Below are 24,153 nucleotides of genomic sequence, written 5' to 3' on the forward strand. Positions count from 1 at the left end.
ATCCTGGGTCACTTAAAATAGAAGAATTTTGAAAAAGACAGTATTATGTGTTTTAACAGCCCATTCAGAATTATTACTAAGTCTTTAGTTCCATTAGACCAGGGGTGTCAAACTCAATTGCACAGGGGGCCAAAACTCAAAACTCGCGGGCCGAACAGTATAACCATTTATTTAACAGACTAAATATTTATGTTTTTTAACCATTAATATGAACCAAAATACAGGATATCATTCCAAAATAAATACATTTCAACTTAAAATATTTTGCTCTTGATAAAAAAAATATCCTGTCAATACAATACATTCAAAATCTGTACATGCTGGAATATTAAAAAATCTGAAAATATAAATAAAAAATTGAATTTAAAGCAAAAGTATAATCATAACAAATCATAACATTCCATTTTCTTGTCCTATTTAGTCAGAGCCTGATACTTGGAGTCTTTTCTTTGCAACAAGTTCGTTTATGTTTGGGGTTAGGTTCTGTGTTGTGAAGATTCTCAGGATCGATTGCAGGTGTTCATCAGTGAGGCGACTCCTGTGTGACGTTTTGTTAATTTTCATCACAGAGAACAGCTGCTCGCACAGATATGTGCTGCCAAACATGGACAGGATTCGAGACGCATGTTGGCGGAGCTGCGGCATCGCTTCAGGAATGAAGCGAGTGAACTGTGCTGGCCCCGCAGTGTCGTACTTTGCCTTCAGTGTCCCGTTACATTGCAGTTCTATCAGCTCCATCTGCATTTCTACAGGTGCGGTTTCCACATCGACTGCAAATGGGTTGCGAAGCAGCTCGAAGTTACTTTTCTGTGCCTCAAAGTCACTGAAGCGCCGTGCGAACTCAGTGCACAGCGCGCTGAGTTTTTCAGCAAAGGTGGCATTTGGGAAAACTGTGGCACTTTCTTGGTTCCGTATTACTTGGCAACAGGGAAAGTGAGACAAGTTGCATTGGTGCATTTGTGTCTCCCATAAGCGCAGCTTCACTTGAAATGCCTTCACTGCATCATGCATATCGGTTATTATGTGCTCCCGTCCCTGGAGTTGAAGGTTTAAAGCGCTAAGATGCGACGTTATGTCAGCCAGGAACGCCAACTCACATTTCCACTTTTCATCCCGCAGAACTGTGCAGTCTTTCCCCTTACTGTCCATGAACTGGCAGATTTCCTCTCGCAGCTCAAAGTGTCTTTTGAGAACTTTTCCCCGACTTAGCCACCGGACCTCCGTATGATATGGCATATCGCCAAACTCGCTATCTATTTCCCGCAGAAAAGACTGGAATTGGCGGTGATTTAAACCGTGGGCTCTGATAAAGTTGACGGTTTGTGTTACAGTGTTCATCACATGATCCATTTTTAGGACTTTAGCACTCAGCGATTCCTGGTGTATGATGCAGTGATACACTGTCAACTCACCGGCACAGTTCTCCTCCCGCATCTTTGAGCGCATCCTTCCCACCAGTCCATTTTTTTCACCACACATAGCAGGTGCGCCATCTGTTGTAAGTCCAACGAGTTTTTCCCACGGCAGTTTCATGTCGGTTACACTTTGAAATACATTTCCAAAGATGTCTTCTCCTTTCGTTGTCCCGTGCATCGATTTAATGTCCAGTATTTCCTCTGTTACGCACAAATTGGAATCCACACCACGGATAAATATCGCCAGCTGTGCAGTGTCAGTCGCGTCAGTAGTTTCATCCACGGCAAGGGAGTATGCAACAAAATCTTTTGCTCTTTCAATCAACTGTGTTTTCAAATCAGTCGCCATCTCACAAACCCGATTAGCAACAGTGTTTCTGCTGAGGCTTACATTTGCAAACGCTCGCGTTTTATCTGGACAAAGGACGTCGCACACTTTCATCATACAATTCTTTACGAATTCCCCCTCGGTAAACGGCCGTCCTGATTTGGCGATCTCTTCGGCCACAATGAAACTTGCTTTCACAGCAGCTTCACTTTGTGATTTTGCTTTGGTGAAAAACGTCTGCTGGGATGTCAAATTCTTCTTCAACTCCTCTACCTTTTGTAGCTTCTGTCCTGCGCTCAGGTTTTTGAATTTGTTCTCATGTTTCGTCTCGTAGTGCCGTCTTAGGTTATACTCCTTCATTACAGCGATATTACTCCCGCAAAGGAGACACACTGGTTTATCTGCAATTTCAGTAAACATATACTCATTCTCCCACCGGCTTTGAAAGCCTCGGTTTTCAGAATCAATTTTTCTCTTGGCCATTGTTGGGGTCTAGCTTTGATTTGATATTAGCGTTGTATACATCAACAGACCGCGAACTTGAACCGCGGCTTGCCGTTGGCGGCAATTGCACTGCATCATGGGATTTGTAGTGTGTGTTATTGGGGCGTCATATCACAGGGCCATTAAAAACAGATATATAAAACGATTTCGCGGGCCGGATATAATTGTATGGCGGGCCGGATGTGGCCCGCGGGCCTTGAGTTTGACACATGTGCATTAGACATTTAACTGTTGATCATTTAGTGCAGTCCCAAGTTAAGTGCTATTAGTGGATAAAAATAGATAGCATGAGTTCAGAGTAACTTGAATGAGAGAATTAGATTTGTAGCATGGCCCAGTGAAAAAAACAATGTAAAGGGCCCAATTCTGCTCCCACTGAAGACAATGGCAGATGTTCAATTAACTAAAACAGGGAACAAGCGTTCATTTAACAATCCATCAAAAGAAAACACATATTTTCCTTCACAGCAAAGTTCTTCTGATTTGCTGACCAATGGATAAAAACTTCTAAAAGTGAGTCTTGTGTGCCTTGGTTCCTTCCATTTGCTTTGCAAAAGTTAACAAGTTATAAATAAGTCTCAGACGATTTGATGATTTCAAGTCAGTACAGAAAACATCAAAAACCCTTTAAATGTACATGAGTCATATTTGAATTCAGCAAAAGTCTGAAAGTCAGTCTGGACAAATCATGAGCACAGAATCTCTCTTGAGCTTTCCAGTACCCCTTCAGATGTGTCAGAAATAGTGGCATTGCTTATGGCAATATTTGCAGCATTTCAGTGCTATTGCCTAGTTGCACAGGTAAGACCAGGAAGCTACACAGCTATGCAAGGGATACTGGAGGTTATAAATCATATTTCCATATCTATATTACTAAATTGAATTAATTTTAAGCTAATCTAGTTTACCCATTACATATGGGGAGACCGGAGGGTGGGAAGGTGGTTTTGTTTTTGGATTTCTAATCTAGTCAGTTTCACTCTTGTTTCTAAGTAGGTGCCAATCAATTTCACTTTCCAATTTTCATGTAGTAGCACAGTATTCCTAAGTCTGAATTTTACACACTGCAGGGGAGTGTTCATTTGTTAAAGTACTTAGCAGATGTTGTGAGGGGCACAGAATACATTTATGCTTCAAAAGACTGAAGTGGCTTCTAATTTGTTTCTGCAGTTCAAGATACTGGTTTTAATTAAAACATTCCATGGGGACAATGATACTGACCTCCTTTGTCAGGCACTTTGTCAGGCACTTTGAGATCTACAGATGAAATGCACAATATGAGAGCTAGGTATTATTTCTGGTTTGGGTACTGTACCTTACTTGTTTTTTTTACTCTCTCTCTCTTACACACACACACACACACACACACACACACACACACCTTCATACACACTTCGGCTTCTCCCAACATCTGTAATATAGAGGCATACAACTATTTAAATTATACTTACACTTTTTGTTTTCACATATCACTAAATGATTTATTCATAGATTCATCTATTATTTTATCTGAACCAGGTTGCACTTTCCTAGCAGACATAAATAACTTGGTTATGTTAAAGCTTTTTTATAATTCAATGCACTTTTTTATTGTATTTTATTTATTCGGTATGCTAAATCCCACTGGCCATTTCTCCATATTTGATTAAAATGCATACACTCTACCCAAAAAGTAGGAAAGATTACTTTGATTTTTAAATGTAATCTTGACCAGTTATACACAATATAGAAGGGAGATCTGCATGACTATAAAATGTGGAAAGGATGAAAGGTAACCTCAATCAATAGTGAACAAACAGTACTCTGCATTTTTGTTCATGATTAAGCTTCATTTCTGAATATGCATTAACTCTAACATGTTTACCCTTTTAAATTTTCTTTCATCTTTGTTTCATCTTGTACTTTAACTAAAAAGTGACAAACTCACTGTTACAGAAATAAGTTTTACCACTGAATAGGAGAAAGGACTATGGATATTTCTCTGGTTTCCCAGCCTTTCCAATTCTTATAGAAGTTCAGTATTGCCAACCCCAAACTTTGAAATATCATGAGTCTGGCTCCCCAAAATCCTCATTTTTAATTAATATATATATATAGTTTATAATTTGTCTTCTGCTTTCTGAGCCTTTAGGGTACACTCAGCTCTCTCTCTGCAACCATGTGGGCTAGATAGCTACTAAAAAAATAAATAAAACTCAGATTCTCACACTAGCTCCTGGTTCCTGCAGATGTGGCTTTTAAGAAAGCAGTTACAAAAATAGAGGAGAAACAAAAAGTCAGGAGGGAGCAGTTTTAGGGAGGAGCTGCCCAGGATACAGGGTAATTGATCCTTTCAGAAGTCTTTAAAAAGATGGCCAGCGACAGACTGAACCAGAGTATGGAATAAGGTGGTCAGAGTAAGAGAGAGAGAGAAGCTTATATCAAGTGCATGAAAACACATCTTTTCTTCCCACCTCTTTTCCCCTATTTGTCTGTTTAGTCACCCCCTGGAGCAAACAGTCTCTGTTATTTGTTTGTATGGTGCCTAGTACTATGTAGGCCTGATCTCTGTATTTATTCCTTAGGCATTAGGGCTGTAAAAATAATTGGGTTCAGGCAATGCAAAGAGGCATACAGCTGTCTTAAATAATCAATTAGGGATCTCTCTGATATAGGGGGAATCACTGAGTAGCATAAAACCAGCTAAGTCTACCATACACCATGGCCTCTCAGCATCCAGTGGTGGTGGTAGTATCGGTGGGGATAATGGACAAAGCTGGCCCCATGGAGACTGTTGCTGCAAAGGTGTAGTTTAGAATAGTACTGAGGCTGTGCTATATGACTATAGGGCTGGGGAGCTGAAACCAGTTCTTTTACAGCTTCCCCACATCTGCTCCATAGTGTTTTCACTATGCAAAAAAAGGCCTAAGGCATAGTTTCTGTAATTGGATTTCACCTGGCGAAGGTGTGTCCCAGAAAGAGAAGGGTAAACCTGGATGATTCACGGTCACATATGAGCTGTTATATTTATTTGTGTATGTTTCTCAATGTCCTCCTTGATGCATCACTAAATCACATGTCCACAAACGATACATCTCACCTGCTGTACTCAGCAGAACAACACATCCATTTACAATGCCCATAACCCATATACTTTCTACTGCATGAACAACTCAAGCAACATGCATTAAGCCTTCACATATGAGATTTTCTCACATACACATTAAATGTGTTTATATTCCTAGTAAAAGATCTCTCTTGGGTTAAGTATGGAATATAATGTATATCAAGTAAGCAAGCATTTCATATTATCTACAGGGGTCGGCAACCTTTCAGAAGTGGTGTGCCGAGTCTTCATTTATTCACTCTAATTTAAGGTTCTGCGTGGCAGTAAAACATTTTAATGTTTTGAGAAGGTCTCTTTCTCTAAGTCTATAATATATAACTAAACTATTGTTGTATGTAAAGTAATTAAGGTTTTTAGAACGTTTAAGAAGCTTCATTTAAAATTAAATTAAAATGCAGAGCCACCCGGACCGGTGGCCAGGACCTGGGCAGTGTGAGTGCCACTGAAAATCAGCTCGCGTGCCGAAGGCCGCACGCGTGCCATAGGTTGCCTACCCCTGATCTATAGTTAAACCTCTAGTTCTGAGTTTTATTGTTCTTTTTTTTGGGGGGGGGGGGGGGTTATTGTTAGTGGTTTAATACTTAGTTAAGGAAATATAAATGAATATTTTACTGTACCTACATTGAGATGTAGCCTCTCATTTAGAAGCTAGTAATCCCACCTCTGTGGTTTACATTATTTTAAGGAGGTTTATAAAATATTAATGTATGCATGGAAAAAGAAAAAGACGGTTACTCACCGTTGTAACTGTTGTTCTTCGAGATGTGTTGCTCATATCCATTCCATTAGGTGTGTGCGCGCCGCGTGCACGATCGTCGGAAGATTTTCTACCCTAGCAACACCGGCGGGTCGGCTGTGGAGCCCCCTAGAGTGGCGCCTTCATGGCGCTGAATATATACCCCAGCCGACCCGGCGCCCCCTCAGTTCCTTCTTGCCGGCTACTCCGACAGTGGGGACGGGGGGCGGGTTTGGAATGGATATGAGCAACACATCTCGAAGAACAACAGTTACAACGGTGAGTAACCGTCTTTTCTTCTTCGAGTGCTTGCTCATATCCATTCCATTAGGTGACTCCCAAGCCCAACTTAGGTGGTGGGGTCGGAGTGAGACATTGCTGTGTGCAAAACCGCTGATCCGAAAGCAGCATCGTCCCTGGACTGCTGCACTAGTGCATAGTGAGCTGTAAACGTGTGGACTGATGACCAAACCGCCGCTCTACAAATGTCCTGGATCGGAACTTGCGCCAGGAAAGCAGTCGAGGAAGCTTGGGCCCTCGTGGAGTGAGCGGTGAGGTGCGGTGCTGAGACACCTGCCAGGTCATAGCAAGTCCGGATGCAAGACGTAATCCAGGAGGATAGGCGTTGTGAGGAGACCGGTGAGCCTTTCATTCGGTCGGCCACTGCAACGAAGAGTTGCGTCGTCTTTCTAAAGTGCCTTGTGCGGTCAATATAGAAGGCCAGGGCCCTGCGTACGTCCAGGGAATGCAAACGTTGATCCTGGCGAGTAGCATGTGGTTTAGGATGAAAGACCGGGAGAAATATATCCTGGTTGATATGAAAAGGAGAAACCACCTTAGGGAGAAAGGCAGGATGTGGACGAAGCTGCACTTTATCCTTATGGAAAACTGTGTAAGGGGGCTCGGATGTAAGCGCCCTGAGTTCAGAAACGCGCCTTGCTGAGGTGATGGCTACGAGGAAGGCTGTCTTCCAGGATAGGTACAGAAGTGAACAGGTGGCCAGTGGCTCGAATGGAGGACCTGTGAGCTTGGAGAGAACCAGGTTGAGGTCCCACGTCGGAACGGGCTGACGTTGTTGTGGGTACATCCGGTCTAAGCCCTTGAGGAATCTAATGACCATCGGGTTAGAGAATACCGAGGACGCGAGTTCCCCTGGGTGAAAGGCCGATATAGCGGCCAGGTGAACTCTAATTGAAGATATCGCCAACCCCTGCTGTTTTAGGGAGAGGAGATATTCCAAAATGAGAGGAATAGGTGCCTGCAACGGGGACGTGGCTCGTTGTTCGCACCAACAGGAGAACCGCTTCCACTTGGCCAGGTACGTGGTCCGTGTTGAGGGCTTCCTACTGCTCAGCAGAATCTGTTGGACAGAGTGCGAGCACTGTTGCTCTGCCTGGGTGAACCATGGAGCAGCCACGCCGTGAGGTGGAGTGATTGCAGGTCGGGGTGACGCAGGCGGCCGTGGTCCTGAGAGATGAGATCCGGGCATAATGGAAGCGGGATCGGTGTCTGAACCGAGAGCTCCAACAGTGTGGTGTACCAATGTTGTCTCGGCCACGCTGGGGCGATCAGAATCACCTGTGCCTGGTCTCTGCGCAATTTGAGCAGTACCTTGTGGACCAGAGGAAACGGAGGGAAGGCATAAAACAGGTGGTCTTTCCAGGGAAGGAGAAACGCATCCGAGAGGGAGCCCGGAGCTCGACCTTGCAGGGAGCAGAACACGTGGCACTTCCTGTTGTCTTGAGATGCAAACAGGTCTATCTGGGGAAACCCCCACTTCTGGAAAACGGAATGTATGATGTCCGGACGGATAGACCACTCGTGTGTTTGAAAGGACCTGCTGAGTCGGTCCGCCAAAGTGTTCTGGACTCCAGGGAGGAACGATGCCGTGAGATGGATTGAGTGGGCGATGCAGAAGTCCCACAGGCGAATGGCCTCTTGGCATAGAATTGACGAACGTGCTCCTCCTTGCTTGTTGATGTAAAACATGGCCGTGGTGTTGTCGATGAGAACTAATACACAGCGGCCATGTAGGAGATTGAGAAATGCCTGGCACGCCAGGCGCACCGCCATCAGTTCCCGAACATTGATGTGCAGGGCTAGCTGGGGTGCAGTCCACAGGCCCTGGGTATGGTGCTCGTTGAGATGGGCGCCCCAACCCAGAGATGAAGCATCTGTGACCAGGTGCAGAGAGGGTTGTAGGGCGTGAAACGGCATCCCCTCGCAAACCACATTGTGATCTAGCCACCATGTGAGGGAGGTCAGGACCGAGTTCGGGACCGTGACCACCATGTTCAGGCTGTCCCGATGTGGGCGGTATATTGATGACACCCAGGTCTGGAGTGGGCGAAGCCGAAGTCTGGCATGCCTGGTTACATACGTGCAGGAAGCCATGTGACCTAGTAGGGTAAGGCACGACCTCATCGTGGTAGTTGGGAAGGCCTTGAGTCCTTGAATGAGGCTCGTGATGGTGCAAAAGCGATTGTCTGGCAGGATGGCTTGTGCACGTCTGGAGTCTAGAACTGCGCCGATGAATTCTATTCTCTGGGTAGGTTCTAGAGTGGATTTGTCCTTGTTGAGTAAGATGCCCAACTTGTTGAATGTGTGCACTATTATGTGGACGTGAGCTCGAACTTGCTCTTTGGTGCGACCGCGTACCAACCAGTCGTCTAGGTACGGGAACACCTGTATCCCTTGCCGACGAAGGTACGCTGCCACGACAGCCATACATTTCGTGAACACTCTTGGGGCCGAGGATAGGCCGAAGGGAAGGACTGCAAATTGGTAGTGCACCCTGCTTACCACGAATCGCAGGAAGCGTCTGTGAGGCGGGTAAATTGCGATGTGAAAGTATGCGTCTTTCATGTCGAGGGCGGCGAACCAGTCTCCAGGATCGAGGGAAGGGATAATGGCCCCCAGAGAGACCATGCGGAACTTCAACTTTACTACAAATTTGTTGAGTCCGCGCAAGTCCAAGATAGGTCGCAGACCTCCTTTGGACTTGGGAATGAGGAAGTAACGGGAATAGAATCCCCTGCCCCTTAACTCCACTGGAACCTCCTCTATGGCCCCCATAGCAAGGAGCGTGGAAACTTCCTGTATAAGAAGTTGCTCGTGAGAAGGGTCCCTGAAGAGGGACGGGGAAGGGGGGGAGGTGGGGGGGATTGAAGAAAACTGGATAGCATATCCCCTGTCCACCGTGCGAAGGACCCAACGGTCCGAGGTTATAAGGGACCAGGCATGGTGGAAATGGGAAAGGCGATCCCGAAAGGAGGGGGCTGGATCCTGGGGGATGACTGGGGCGCCGTCCTCGACCGCACCTTCAAAAGTTCTGCCTGGGGCCTGAAGGTGGTCTAGGTGGCCCCTGGTTCTGACCGGGTTGAGGGCCGGTCCACCTTCTTCTACCACCTCGCCCTCGCCTCCGGGCCGAGTCCTGTCTCTGACGAGGCGGGGGGGGTAGAAGCGCTGAGGCTGCGGTCTAAATGGCCTGCGCTGAGGGCCCACAACATGCATCCCCAAGGAACGCATGATCGTCCTGGAGTCCTTGAGGCTCTGCAGGCGAGAGTCCGTCTTTTCTGAAAACAACCCTTGTCCTTCGAAGGGTAGATCCTGCAGGGTTTGCTGCAGTTCCTGAGGCAGACCCGAAACCTGGAGCCAGGAGATCCTCCGCATAGCGATACCTGAGGCCAGGGTTCTCGCAGCAGAGTCCGCTATGTCTAAGGAGGCCTGTAAGGAGGTCCGAGCCACCTTCTTACCCTCCTCTACCAGGGCTCCAAACTCCTCCCTGGACTCTTGGGGAACCAACTCCTTGAACTTCCCCATAGAGTTCCAGGAGTAAAAGCTATAGCGGCTCAAGAGCGCCTGCTGGTTAGCCGCTCTAAGTTGCAGCCCCCCAGCTGAGTAAACTTTACGGCCGAATAAATCGAGGCGCTTAGCCTCCTTTGATTTGGGCGCTGCGGCCTGCTGGCCGTGGCGCTCCCTTGCCACCACCAGTGAACACGGCTGGGGGTGGGTATACAAGTACCCGTAGTCTTTAGACGGGACGAAGTATTTCCTTTCCACCCCTCTCGCTGTGGGTGGGATAGAGGCAGGAGTCTGCCATATCGTAGATGCATTGGCTTGTATCGTGCGGATCAGGGGTAACGCCACCCTCGATGGGGCATCCGCTCCGAGGATATTCACGATCGGGTCGTGCACCTCCACTATCTCCTCCGCCTGCAGGTCCATATTACGGGCCATCCTACGCAGAAGATCCTGGTGAGCCCGAAGATCTATTGGAGGTGGACCTGTGCACGATGTGCCCGCCACTGCCTCATCCGGAGAGGAAGAGGAAGATGCCTCCGGTGGAACAGGATCCAAGGGATGGTCCTGGTCTCCCTGCTCCTGTGCCGGAGCATCCCCTGTGCTTGGGTCCAGGGCGTCAGGTGGTGCGGACACAGAAGCCTCCATGCCCCCTGGCGGAGGCCGAGAGATGGTGGACTCCGGGGCCCTTCTGGCGGAGTGACCGGAGCGAGAGGTCGAAGCAATTGGAGCCCCTTGCGCCTGATGGTACGCCCACGGGGTCCAAAACGACCAGTGAGATGGGCCATGAGAATGGTCCTCTGTTATGTCCTGCCAATGGCCCAAGTCCTGTTCCTCGGCTTGCCCCTGAGGGGGGTATGCCGATCTCGAGAGGTCCTCCGAGGAGCGAGACACCGATCTCGATGGCCACGGCGGTGCCGAGAGCGTCGAGACGATTCCCGTGGGCTGCGGTGCCGCACGGTGCCGGTCCGGAGATGATCTATCTCTACGCGGTGCCGGCGATCGGTGCCGGGACCGCGACCGGTGCCGATGACCTCGTCGGTGCCGGGAGTCGGATCTGGACCGCGACGAGGACCTGGAGTATGCCCGGTGCCGGGAGCGGCCTCTCGACGTCGAGCGTCGACCGTAGGGGTGCCGAGAACTACGTCTCGACGTTGATCGGTGCCGACGATCATAGCGGTGCCGAGACGTAGAGCGGTGCCGCGACGAAGATCTTGGCCGCGAGTACGACCGGTGCCGAGGTGATATTCGGCGCCGGGACTGCGAGCGGCGTGGGGACCTGCTTCGGGACCTGGATCGGTGCCGAGGTTCCAGCCCTTGCGATGGAGGGCGCATCAAGGCAGGTTTCCCCCTCGACTGGACCGGGCGAGTCAACGGTGCCGTCGGTGCCGGTGGTTGGGGCGGTGCCGGCTCCGTGAGAGCTATTAAGTCTCTCGCCACCGCGAAGGTCTCTGGAGTCGACGGGAGGCACTGTATCACCGCCGGCCTCGGTGGAGACGCTATCTGCACCGGACTCAACGGCCTCGGTGCCGGAGTTGACGGTGCTGGAGGCACCTGTTTCCGGTGCTCCACCGGCGGACGCGGCTCTACCCCCGGCACTGGGGGAGCCGGCGTCTTCGGCACGGAGGTCCCCGTCTTATGGGCTTTTTTATGCCCTGGGGATAATGACCGGCGCCGAGGCACTTGCTGTGCTTGCGGTGCCGACGAGGTCCGGTGCCGGGGAGGCTTGTCCGACGCCACTCGCGTGGTCGGCATGGCCGGTGCCGCCGGGGCACTGCGCACCGAGGCGCTAGGTGCCGGGGCCTGGCTTGTAGATGGAGCGTCCGGACTAAGTGCCGCCTCCATCAGGAGTTGCCGGAGCCGAAAGTCCCGCTCCTTCTTGGTCCTTGGTCTGAAGGCCTTACAGATCTTGCACTTATCTGTTTGATGGGACTCTCCCAGGCACTTCAGACAGGAGTCGTGCGGGTCGCTCGTGGGCATAGGCTTAGCGCAGGAGGCGCACTGCTTGAAGCCGGGAGCGTTGGGCATGAGCCCGGCCCCGCGGCCGGGGGAGAAAGGGGGAGACGACCCCCTTAATCCCCTGAACTACAATAACAACTAGAACAACTTTTAAAACTATTTAACTATAACACTAGAACTATAACTATAACTATAACTGCGATGACTAACTAGCTAGGGAGAGTGGAGAACAGCTAAGCAGCGCTCCACAGTTCCAACGACCGTCAGGGGCGGTAAGAAGGAACTGAGGGGGCGCCGGGTCGGCTGGGGTATATATTCAGCGCCATGAAGGCGCCACTCTAGGGGGCTCCACAGCCGACCCGCCGGTGTTGCTAGGGTAGAAAATCTTCCGACGATCGTGCACGCGGCGCGCACACACCTAATGGAATGGATATGAGCAAGCACTCGAAGAAGAATGTAAAAATATGATTTTTTGTATCCACTCTCTCATATATACTAAGCCACATGCCCATCGTTTACAAAAAAGAGCAAAGTTGATCATTCTTCCCCATGGTTATCCACACTACAGGATGTTTGGTATGCACAATCAGGGTGCTGTCAGTAAAGAGAATCACTTTGTTCCTAGGTCTCACCACTGAGGGTTCAAAATGGCATATGTAACACTGCTTTGTGAACTACTGAGGACCAGATTCAGCTCTCAACGATACTTGTGTAACAGCTGAGAATCTGGAGTAACTCCATTGAAGTCAATAACTTCTAGATCCCCTTACTCCCATTCATATGCCTAACCCGTAAAATTATCCCTCCTCCTCCTCCCTCATAGGAGTAGCCAGCATTTTATTATCAGGACATCTACTCATCCAAATCTGCATAAAATATGCAAAGTGAATAAAGAATGTGTGAAAATTTAGTAGCACAACTGAATTCTACTGTCCAACCAAACTTAGCCCATGTACTCCTGATTGAAGACAGGTGATATCTCCACACATTTTCATCACCCTGTAGGGCGCTCTCTCACTTGTGCATTCCTTACATTCAAAATTAACTCATTTGATTTGTGTCTTAGTTCTTGTAAGTTCAGACTATTTTTGAAAATCTTTAAATAAAATTGGAATCTTTTAATCAACTGCATCTTGTTTGTGTCTGCCACAGTTCAGTTATTGTGAAGTATGTTCCTTTGCGTGTCCACAATAGTAATACATTAAGGTTTGTAAAGCACTACTTTATTGTTTGGTTGTAATGCCCATTACTTGACTGTATCAACATCTAATGCTGTCCCTCAAATTTTGCTACAAATAGTGAGAGACAACACAACCCCCCTCAAATTGGCAATGATTTACTTTAAAAATACAGCCTTCCTGAGTACAAACAAATATAGCTTTTTAACCACTGTGGAAATATTGTATGACTGTGAAAGAAGTAACAGGTAAGGGGTCAGAATCTCGGAAACCAACCTTATGGAACTGTGAATATTTCACAGCAGAGGATAAAAGAACTTGGAAGATGGTAGTATCTTGAGGATGGAGGTGTGTGTTAGGGTGTCTCTCAAACAAACTTGGGGCAAATGTTTCTTCCCCAATATTGCTTCATATACAATAGATTATTTGGCAACTATTTGGCTTTATAAACACTGTCCAAAAGATCTTGTACTGTCTGGGTAAGTGTGTATTTCTTGGTGCATCTGTAACATGTGACTCCTCCCAGTTAGGAAGGACCCCAATCTCAGGAAGTAAGTCTCAGAGGAAGTTCAGGTGTGTGTATATATTTGAGTGCGCAAGCTCACAGCTTCCTGCCTTGGGGAGACACAGAAACTGGTTTTGGACAGTAGCATCAGCAGCAGCAGGGGAGCTGCGTCTGTATCCTCTTCCAGTAATAAACATATGTAGTACATTGAACATTTGCCTGTATCATCATTCTGAGGACTCTGCCTGCTGACACACTAATAAGTAGACCACAAGGTGCTGTACAATGGGAAATGGGAAACAGAAGAAGAGTCGGAGTTAAATCAAGAAGGGGGAGGAGGAGCTTAACTTCACTAGTTTAAAAACCAAAACCAAACTGTTAAATAAAAGTCAGGATGCTAGAATTAGAAAGGAAAGACTGAATAAATAATATGGAGTTGCAAAGTATTATACTGATTTTATATAACTGCAGTTCCTATCCAAGCACTTGATAGTATAGCTAGACAATTTTGGGGGGGCAAATAGTAAATTTGCTCAAAAATGTACTTTTGTGGAACTGAAACGATTAACTAATTTGGTTCTAATTTGGAGAACAGTTTCCGTTGGAAAAAAATGATTTTTTTAAGTCAAAATGATTTGATTTGGCCATTTCAAAATGAGACATTTCAACTTTTCATGTGAACCATTTTGTGATTTTTTTTTCCACTTTGAAACATTTTGGTTTGGTACAGCATTTCTTTTAGAAATGTAAAGCTTTTTTATTTTTTAAAGAGGGTGAAAAACACACAAAAACAACCCAATACAAAATCACCTCCACCCCAATTGTTTCAAGTTAAAACATTGTTTCAGTGAGATCTCTCTCTCTCTCTCTCTCTCACACACACACACACACACACACACACACACACACACACACACACACACACACACACATACATACTTATTTGCTCAGCTCTACTTTGACAGTATCTTCAAATATATATTGGAAATGCCAGAAATATGCTGAGACCTGGAAGAAAGTTCATGGCTATGTGTTAAAGTATAGGTATTTGGGGCATATGCTTTTTCCAAGTAATATCACAGTTAGCAAGAATTTCCATATTTTCCAGTCCCAGAACAGGGAATTTTAAATTGAAAAGCTAAGACCTCAAATTCTGAGAGTGAGAAAGAGTCATCCAGCATGGGTCTCTTGACAGCTTGACATATGTTAGTTAGAAAATGGAAATAGCCCTCAACCCTTCCCAAAAAAAGTGAATGGCTTACTGAATCACTAGTTCAGTGAATAGTGATTTTATACAAAACAGCCCAAAGACAGAGGCAAGGTAGACAATGATATCTGAGATCATACATACAACATGTCCAAAAAATGATTAAATGAAAGCTATCTCAGAGCATTACTTCTAATTGGCTAAAATGACACATATTCTATACCACTAACTGGTTAAACAAAAAATAAATCTGAAAAATTAAGGGTCTTGAATTGCATTTGGCAATTTAGCAATAGACAAATATATCTGTACATTGAGGTATCACATATATTTTTGGCTAAAAGGTTTACGTCAGTTAAAATTATTTTGAAAATATAATCCCTCACATGGAATTTAAATTCCTTGGATGGAAGACACTACGTTGTGCAAAGTATTTCAAAACATACTTCTGCTGAGCAGACTATCAATCTTTATCTACCACCGTAAGCAGTGATATGATTGGCATATAATTGTAAGCTTCAGAGGGCATGGATTTTGTCTACGCTTTGCACCGCACATAAGCATATTCTGAGCACTTGACACATAACAAAATGACATGATCCTTTAGTTTCTGAAAGTGTCTAACTTTTTGATAATTTAATATGTTTAACATTACTTAGTAGTAAAAATACATTTGTAAAAAGGCATTATTGTATATTTTTTCTTTCCTATTAATAAAAAAACCCTTTATTTGCCTATGCAAATGTGAAGTTGATTAGCTACTAATATTTCTAACAAATATTGGTTTATGTTTGAGTAAGCTACATATTTTTATATAAATGTGTATATCTAAATAGGTTTACAGTCACACTTAGTCATAGAATCATAGAGTTGGAAGGGACCTCAGGAGGTCATTGAGTCCAACCCCTGCTGAAAGCAGGACCAATCCCCAGACAGTTTTTTTTTTACTCCAGTTCCCTAAATGCCCCCCTCAAGGATTGAACTCTTAACCCAGGGTTTAGCAGGCCAATGCTCAAACCACTGAGCTATCCCTCCCCCGGAAAGAGAGATGATATCTACTACATCCATTATTGTTGGTGTACATATGACTAAATGAACCCTATTGAGACTGTACAATTCTGCTGTGGAAGGCAGCAGCTCAACAGGACAGAATGCCCTTTATAACACTTGAGCAGCATTGGGGGGGCTGGCCAGATACACCATATTATATTATTTGTCTTATTAAAAACATTAGATGTTTAGCATCGATGCTGAGCAAACACAGTTCAGTTTCTAAGGTCGTACTGGAAAGACCCATACAGCAAATCACATGGCAGCTATTTTCTCTACCTTGAAAGGAATGAAGGGCTTAGACAACACTGCTAGGGGTACACCCATTTCTGCTCTCCCAGCCTCCTGATGCTTAGATCACTAAAAATATCCCTTTTTCTGTAACAAAAAATCCACATGAAAAAGATGTTTTTCTTCATTATGAAATATTACTAGATTATTCAATTCAGGAGGAAGAAGAAACTGAATTAAATTCATGATGGAGCTGGTGTAATTTTAATAGACAATAACTTCAAGCTCTGTCAAGGCTGAGAGCCAACCCAGTATAGCACATACCGGTTGTCAAAGCAAATGTGACACCCCATAACACAAACACGAAATGGCCCTGTATTGCACATTTCTTGGGACAGGAGAATTAACCCCATAATATAAGAACATAAGAACGGCTATACTGGGTCAGACCAAAGGTCCATCTAGCCCAATATCCTGTCTTCTGACAGCGGCCAATGCCAGGTGTCCCAGAGGGAATGAACAGAACAGGTAATCATCAAGTGATCCTTTCCCTGTCCCTCATTCTCAGCTCCTGGCAAACAGAGGCTAGGGACACCATCCCTGCCCATCATGGCTAATAGCCATTGATGGACCTATCCTCCATTATTAATGTATCTAGTTTTTTTTTTAAACCCTGTTATAGTCTATAGCCTTCACAACATCCTCTGGCAAAGAGTTCCACAGGATGACTGTGTGTTGTGTGAAGAAATACTTCCTTTTGTTTCTTTTAAACCTGCTGCCTATTAATTTCATTTGGTAACCCCTAGTTCTTGTGTTATGAGAAGGAATAAATAACACTTCCTTACTTACTTTCTCCACACCAATCATGATTTTATAGACCTCTATAATATCACCCCCTTAGTCGTCTCTTTTCCAAGCTGAAAATTCCCAGTCTTATTAATCTCTCCTCATATGGAAGCCATTCCATACCCCTAATCATTTTTGTTCCCCTTTTCTGAACCTTTTCCAATTCCAATATATATTTTTTGAGATGGGCGCCCACATGCAGTTTTCAAGATGTCGGCGTACCATGGATTTACATAAATGCTATATGATAGTTTCTGTCTTATTATCAATCCCTTTCTTTACGATTCCCAACATTCTGTTCACTTTTTTGACTGCCGCTGCACATTGAGTGAATGTTTTCAGAGAACTATCCACAATGGCTCCAAGATGTCTTTCTTCAGTGGTAACAGCTAATTTAGACCCCATCATTTTATATGTATAATTGGGATTATGTTTTCCAATATGCATTACTTTGCATTTATCAACATTTGCTTTCATCTGCCATTTTGTTGCCTAGTCACCTAGTTCTGAGAGATTCTTTTGTAATTCTTCGCAGTCTGCTTTGGACTTCACTTTCTTGAGTAGCTTTGTATCATCTGCAAATTTTGCCACCGCACTGTTTACCCTTTTTTTCCAGATCGTTTATGAATATGTTGTATAGGACTGGTCCCAGTACAGACCCCTGGGGGACACCACTATTTAACTCTCTCCATTGTGAAAACTCACCTTGTATTCCTACCTTTGTTTCCTATCTTTTACCAGTTACCAATCCATGAGAGGACCTTCCCTCTTATCCCATGACAGCTTACTTTGCTTAAGAGCCTTTGATGAGGGACCTTGTTAAAGGCTTTCTGAAAATCTACAAAGCAAAGTAGCAAAAACTCTAATATGAATTTTTGTGCAATATAAATTTTAACTCAGGCATGAAAAGAGAAAATCTATCTTTTCCTCAAGCTAGTCATGCAGATCATACATGTCTGTTAACTCCCAATGAAGTAAATAAAGATCAAGCATAGTACTTGTTCAGTATCTGATACATCCCTTACAGAAGGTTAATCTATATTTAGCACTTCTAGAGCACTAACTGATCTATTTGCCATCTCTAACTTCTAGGGTCTTAATGTTTATTTTGCTTGAGGAAAAAGTTCAAGATCAGGTTCTAAAAGTATGATATGAAACCATATGATCATATAACAATCTGAAGTTTTATATACAGACACTAATAAATCACAGTTGTAGTGGTCGCATTATGTTGCATGGCTACAGCAACAGTAAATGGTGTCACAGGGAAAAAAATCCTGTTACATATATTATAATGATTCATGGCTAGATTGTGCCCTTAAGGAAGAAATGTTGCAAGCTCCTCAGTGCCTCCGAAAGTTCTGTGGTTCTGCTGGAGCAATTTGCAATATCCCTTTAAGTGGTACAGCACACTTCCCTTTTGAACACATGGACTGTTCCACAGTTCAAGAGAAGATGGTGAAAAAATCCATGTCTATAATCTGTAATCCATTCCATTTTCAGCAATCCATTCCTGTTTCTACTGTTTTGGGGAGCCCTTAGTTGGGCAGTGCAAAAGGGGAGTGCCTTACTCCCTTCTCTCCTACTGAACACTCATTTAGATGTGCCAACAATTATTTGAGTTTGTTTTCCATGCTCTTGGTGGGGGGTTGGGGATTAAAAAGAGCAGCAGGGGGAAGTCACAAGTTGTTTTTTTCTTTTTTTTTTAACTCTAAAGAAAAATAGAGTGGGAGAGAGAGATTGATTTGCACTATTTCTAGCAAAACCTTCCTTAAAATACTTGGAAAGCATTCACAGGGGATGCTAATACATTAAGTGTGTGTTTCATCCTTACACCTACACAAGTGTTTCTCCAAATCTATGTATGTTTGTCTATCTGGAAAGATAACATATTTCTTACCCATGTGATGGAGTCGGCATATGAAACAAGCATCCCTTTATCAAGCAGCAGTACAACAGGCACAAAGAAACCAAAGCCATCGCTGGAGCTTTGATGCTACAATAAAGTAGAGAGACTCCTCTTGGGAGAGAGATGGTGGGGAGGAGGAAATAGGGCCCCTTTTTTAAGGGCATGCATATATGCAAGTGTTATGTGATAAGAGTGAAACAGGAAGCTTCCCCTACTCATCTTCCTCCACATATACTTAGAATTCCATCGCACCTAGGAGATGTGTACAGGATACACATTAATACAGTAAGGAAAAAGGAAACAATCTGAGTTGTGATTTTTTTCCTTGCTGGAAAAAAATCCAAAACAAAAACAAAAACAGGGGTTTAATCCTGTTGCCATTAACTTCGGTGTGGTTAGGATCTCACCCCTGCTTTTGTTTTTAATAATTTATTAAAAATACCACTGAAAAAAATCACTAAAGATTTATGAAGTGATGCACAAAACACATAATAGGTAACTCACTTCATAAACCTATAGATTCCTCAAATATAAAAATGAGCACATTGAGACAGATTCTCAGCCCCAGCTCTGTCCCCTTTGTACTGTTGAATGGTGCCAAGAAAACATAATCTGCTCACAGGTAGCCAGCTGAGCATTCCTGATGTAAAGGCAGAAGAACTGGTTCCTATGGTAGTCACGCCCATTCCCCTAGTGTCACAGCCCTAGCACAGCTCCCAACTCTGCCATCTCTAAGGAAGAACAAGCCAGGACATCCAGGGGCAGCTACCTCAAAAAAGGGATAATCCTGGGAAAACCTGGACAGGTGGCAACCCCACTCTCCACTGGACGCTCATCAAGCTGCTATGTTTGAGCCTCACACGTGATCTATGTGCTTTAAGCTTCCTGAGTCTGCGGTGGCTCCAGCACAGTCTCTTCCCTTGGCCTCTCTGGCACATTTCCTGGGTACAGGCTCTATCTGTTACTCCTACACAGAAATGACACTTCAGAGTCCAGCCGCCCTAGCCCCTCAGGACCAGAGTTGAGCTCCAGAGACACCCTATTTGATTATGAACACACTTTTCCAGAATTCCACCTTGTGGGTAACCGCTCACCTCTATGGGGGCACATTATTGTAGAAGCACACACACAAGCTTTGCAAAGGGTTCAAAAACCAATCACTCTTCACTGTAGACAGCACAAGAAATATACAGATCTAGACACAGCAATAAAACATCTGCATGCATTCCCCTGCCTCAGTTTTCTCACCATGAGAATTCTCTGGTCTTAGGTCATAGTCCTCTAAGAAGTCCAGGACCTCCCCACCACCACACATGCCCATGGTGTATGCTCCAATTCAAAGAATTCCTCTCTCTCCTTTGCAGCCATCCTCCTTCTTCTGCTGGTCTGCAATAAAAAAGGACCCCTCAGCTACTCTCTCCTGTCCAAGTTTCTTTTGTCTCTGTGACTCCCTTCTCTAAGTCCCACAGGCTCTGTGTTTTTAAGACCCAGAATGACACCTGTCTCTTTTCTGCTTCTGGGGAAACTTCACTCCTTTTCTATGATACAGTAACTCTTTTGTTCACCCCAGATAAGATCTGTTCAGGTGCTGATAGTTTTTAGTGATTGACCTATCCCTGGATAGACATTCCTATGTCAGGTTTCAGAGTAGCAGCTGTGTTAGTCTGTATCCGCAAAAAGAAGAACAGGAGTACCTGTGGCACCTTAGAGACTAACAAATTTATTAGAGCATAAGCTTTCGTGGACTACAGCCGAAGAAGTGGGCTGTAGTCCACAAAAGCTTATGCTCTAATAAATTTGTTAGTCTCTAAGGTGCCACAAGTACTCCTGGTCTTCTTATTCCTATGTCACTCCCCTATCTCCTTAGCACAAGGAACATGAGACAAAATAGTAAATAGTCATAAGGATACAGACAGTTCATAAAATCAAACTGGAATTCGCAAGCTGTACATAGAGAGATCCCCCAAATCATCACACCTAACATGGGAGATAGTGGTGCTGGGGAATGCAAGGGGTGGAACAATAGTTGGGAGTCCTGGGAAACGGCGAGGCAGAGGTCCACCTCTATAGAAATTCTTATTGATAAATGGTCCCTTAAACCAGGACAGAATTTTGCCCATTGAACAAAATGAATAGGGTGCAATTCTGCAAGTAAAATACAATAATCAAGGCTTGAATCTACTATGCTTCCACTAAGACTTGAACAGCAATGCCATCGGCCTGCAACAACTTCCATTGCTTTTATAGAATGTAGTGCCTCTCTGTAGAGTCCCTTGTTGTGTGCTATGTTGAGTTTAAAGTCTTCCTCATGCTGAGTGGAAATTTCAATATACTTGTGGTAGTTTGATGCAAACATAGAGCTTCCTGAGAGTTCCATTGAGTGTCACTGATCTTCCTTTTTCAGTCAGTCAATCAATCATGAAGCTTATAATAGCTGTGGAAGAAGTTTTGAACTTCCACAATATACTTTAGGATTGTATTAGGTGTTTCTTCTTTCCCAATGAGGTCTAAATAATGTGCTGAGCACCCAGACATCAGACGTGTACAATGATTGCATCGAACGTTTTATCACTTTATTTTTGTTTTCTGAGAAAAAATGCAAATGTACACTTGTCATACTTTTCTCTAAGTTTTTGGATGACATCTTAAGCAATTTAGAGAATGTTCTGTGGTTCCCCTTTAAGCTACAGAATCAATAACATTAAATAGGAATGGAAATTTCTTTCTATGAATGCAGGTAGCCATTATTGGGTCATTTCTCTTGTTCAACCAACTATTTTACTTTACTGTCACAGCTTGTTTTTAGTTCATTTTTTAATCTATTTCTTCATCAGTAATTAGGAAACCCTTAAATCTACATTCACTGGGGCGGCGCCTCATGCTGGTTGTCTGGGAATTAGCTTGGGGCACCTCCTTCTGGCCAGTGTCTTCCTACCAGTACCTGCTTTCTATAAATCTCCACCACTTGTAGCATTTCAGGTCTGGTGCCCCTTACCCTGTGATGCTGCCCCACAGCAGTGCCCCCACACTCTGGGCCTCCCCTCAAAGAGGAACCCCAACTATACCCACCTTGCCAGTCGTCATAAAGCCTTTTCTCTCACGGGCAAACTGCAGTCTGTAATGCACTCATCCCTGGCAAGGGGGTTGGACCTGCTTCTTTCTAGCCCCAGTTGCCTCCTTGCAGCCCTAGTACCTCCCCTGGCCTTTAGCAAGCCCTCAGCCTGGGGACTCACCAGGCCACAGCTCCTCAGCTCTACCTGCCCTTCCCAGCCCAGCTCTACCTCAGGTACCCTGCTTGCTCTGCCAGGCAGCCTGGTGCTCTCTTCTCCCACTCTCTCAGCCTGCCCTTTTATCAGGGCCAACTGTGCCCTAAATGGATGCAACCACACCTGTGGCTGACTGCCCAACCAGCCTCCCTTGACTGCTTTTACCTGGAGATGTCCCACCAGTTGCATTCACTTCTCCTCACTTTCCTTCAACTACAGGCCCAGGTCTTCCTTCTCCTTGTTGGCCTTCTCCAGCTTCACCGCCACTGTCCAGCAGGCCTGTTCTGCTGCCATCAGCTGTTTACATAGGCTAATGTGCCCCGGACCCTCTAACCTCACAGTCTGACTTCCCGTTGTAGCCTGCTCCCCAACTGTCCAGGTCCCTGCTTCCTGCTGGGCCCACTCTGTCCCAGTACCTTTGTCTGATACCTCCCATTGGGTATAGCTCCATGGCAGGTCCACTGCCTTCACTGCAGTGTCGACCCTGCTGGCCTTTGACCTCTCGGTGTCCTTACGTATCTCTTCCTGCACTCCCTGTCATTTGAAGGGGCAATGTCTCTTAATATTGCCCCTCTCCTGGCACAAGAAGCAAGCTCCTTGCCTCCTCCAGGCCTCAGGCCTTTCCAAATCCTTCCTGGGTCTAGCCCTCCCTGGGCTACCCTGGGACGTGCTCCCTGGGTCCGGGCAATCCTTCCATAGATGCCCTCGCTGCTCACAGGCCCAACATGTCCATTCCCTCTTAGGTTTCTTCACCCAACAGGGCTTCCCAGGGTCTTGGGAAGAGGCTCCTTGCCCTCAACCCAGTAGGGATAGTCTCCTCCTCCCCACCTCCCACAGGTGTAACAAGCCCTGCACTCTGCCCCGGGCCTCCTGGCCCTGGCGTTTGGCTTCCCCCATGCTCCCAGAGGCTCTTCTTGAACTATCGTCTCAGCAGGGCCTGCTGCCCTTCCTCCAGCTGTCCCAACTGTTCCTGGAGGGCCCAGTGCACCTCCCAGAGTCCATCTTGGGTCTCCCCGATCCTTTGCAGCAGGGATCTCCTTTGGCCGTGTGGTTTGTCAGCCTCCTTCCGCTAGGGTGCTGACTCCTGCCGCAAACAGAGAAAGCCCCAGGGGCCTCTGCAAAGAAACCCCCGGTGTAACCGGGATCCATCATCCCTTCCTCTGTACCTCACTTTCCTGATAATAGTCCCAGTCCTGTCCCTTGTATCAGGGTGACCATCTATGCCTGCATTTTCCACCACGTGTAGCAGAGCGCTGAATATCCAGCATGGCGCCTCCTGCTGGTCACCCAGGAATTAGCTTGAGTCAGCCTCAGAGCACCTCCTGCTGGCCGGTGTCTTCCTACCGGTACCTGCTTTCTATACATCTCCACCACTTGTAGCACTTCAGGCCCCGCACCCCTCCTGGACCCCTGCAGCCCTAGTACCTCCCCTGGGCTTTAGCAAGGCCTAGCCTGGAGACTCACCAGGCCAGAGCTCCTCAGCTCTACCTGCCCTTCCCCAGCCTAGCTCTACCTCAGGTACCCTGCTTGCTCTCCCAGGCAGCCTGGTGCTCTCTGCTCCCCAGCTGGAGCAAGAGTCTCTTCTCCCACTTTCTTAGCCTGCCCTGTTATCAGGGACAGCTGTGCCATAATTGGGTGCAACCACACCTGTGGTTGACTGCCCAACCAGCCTCCCTTGGCTGCTTTTAACCCCTTTCTGACTAGATGGAGTGACTGCCCCGCTACAAAGAATATATCTTGGGTGAAATTTTTCAATAATTTATTTAAATTCCTCATTTGGTGCTCTATTAAAACGGATGGCTGTTAGCATAAAGGGAACTAACAACTGTCTCATCAGGTTCAACTATTTAACTTTCCGTTGTTTTTTGTGGCAAAATAAAAGATTGATCTTTGCCATGTTTTGGATGTTGAAGATAGACAGAGCAACTGCTCCCAGGTGAAAAGCTATTTTTGAAGAACTGCTCAAAGGTCTGGAAAAGATGCTCAAATTATCACTGCTATATTTCAGTGATGTCAACTCTTGCTAGATCATCAAATACCTGCATTTTCTGTTACTTGCTTATCCTACCCCTAATCACTGCACTCCCCAGGTGTACTTTAGGACTTTAAAAA

At 45.7% G+C, this 24,153-nt stretch overlaps 1 protein-coding gene across 9 annotated transcripts in view; it reads right to left on the reverse strand.

Moving 5' to 3' along the window:
* CDH18 (cadherin 18) overlaps window positions 1-24,153 on the reverse strand; it is an 896,035-nt gene that overhangs the window by 332,451 nt on the left and 539,431 nt on the right. The window lies entirely within an intron of this gene.

This window comes from Chrysemys picta, chromosome 2, assembly GCF_011386835.1.
Source record: "Chrysemys picta bellii isolate R12L10 chromosome 2, ASM1138683v2, whole genome shotgun sequence".
Lineage (NCBI taxonomy): Eukaryota > Metazoa > Chordata > Testudines > Emydidae > Chrysemys > Chrysemys picta.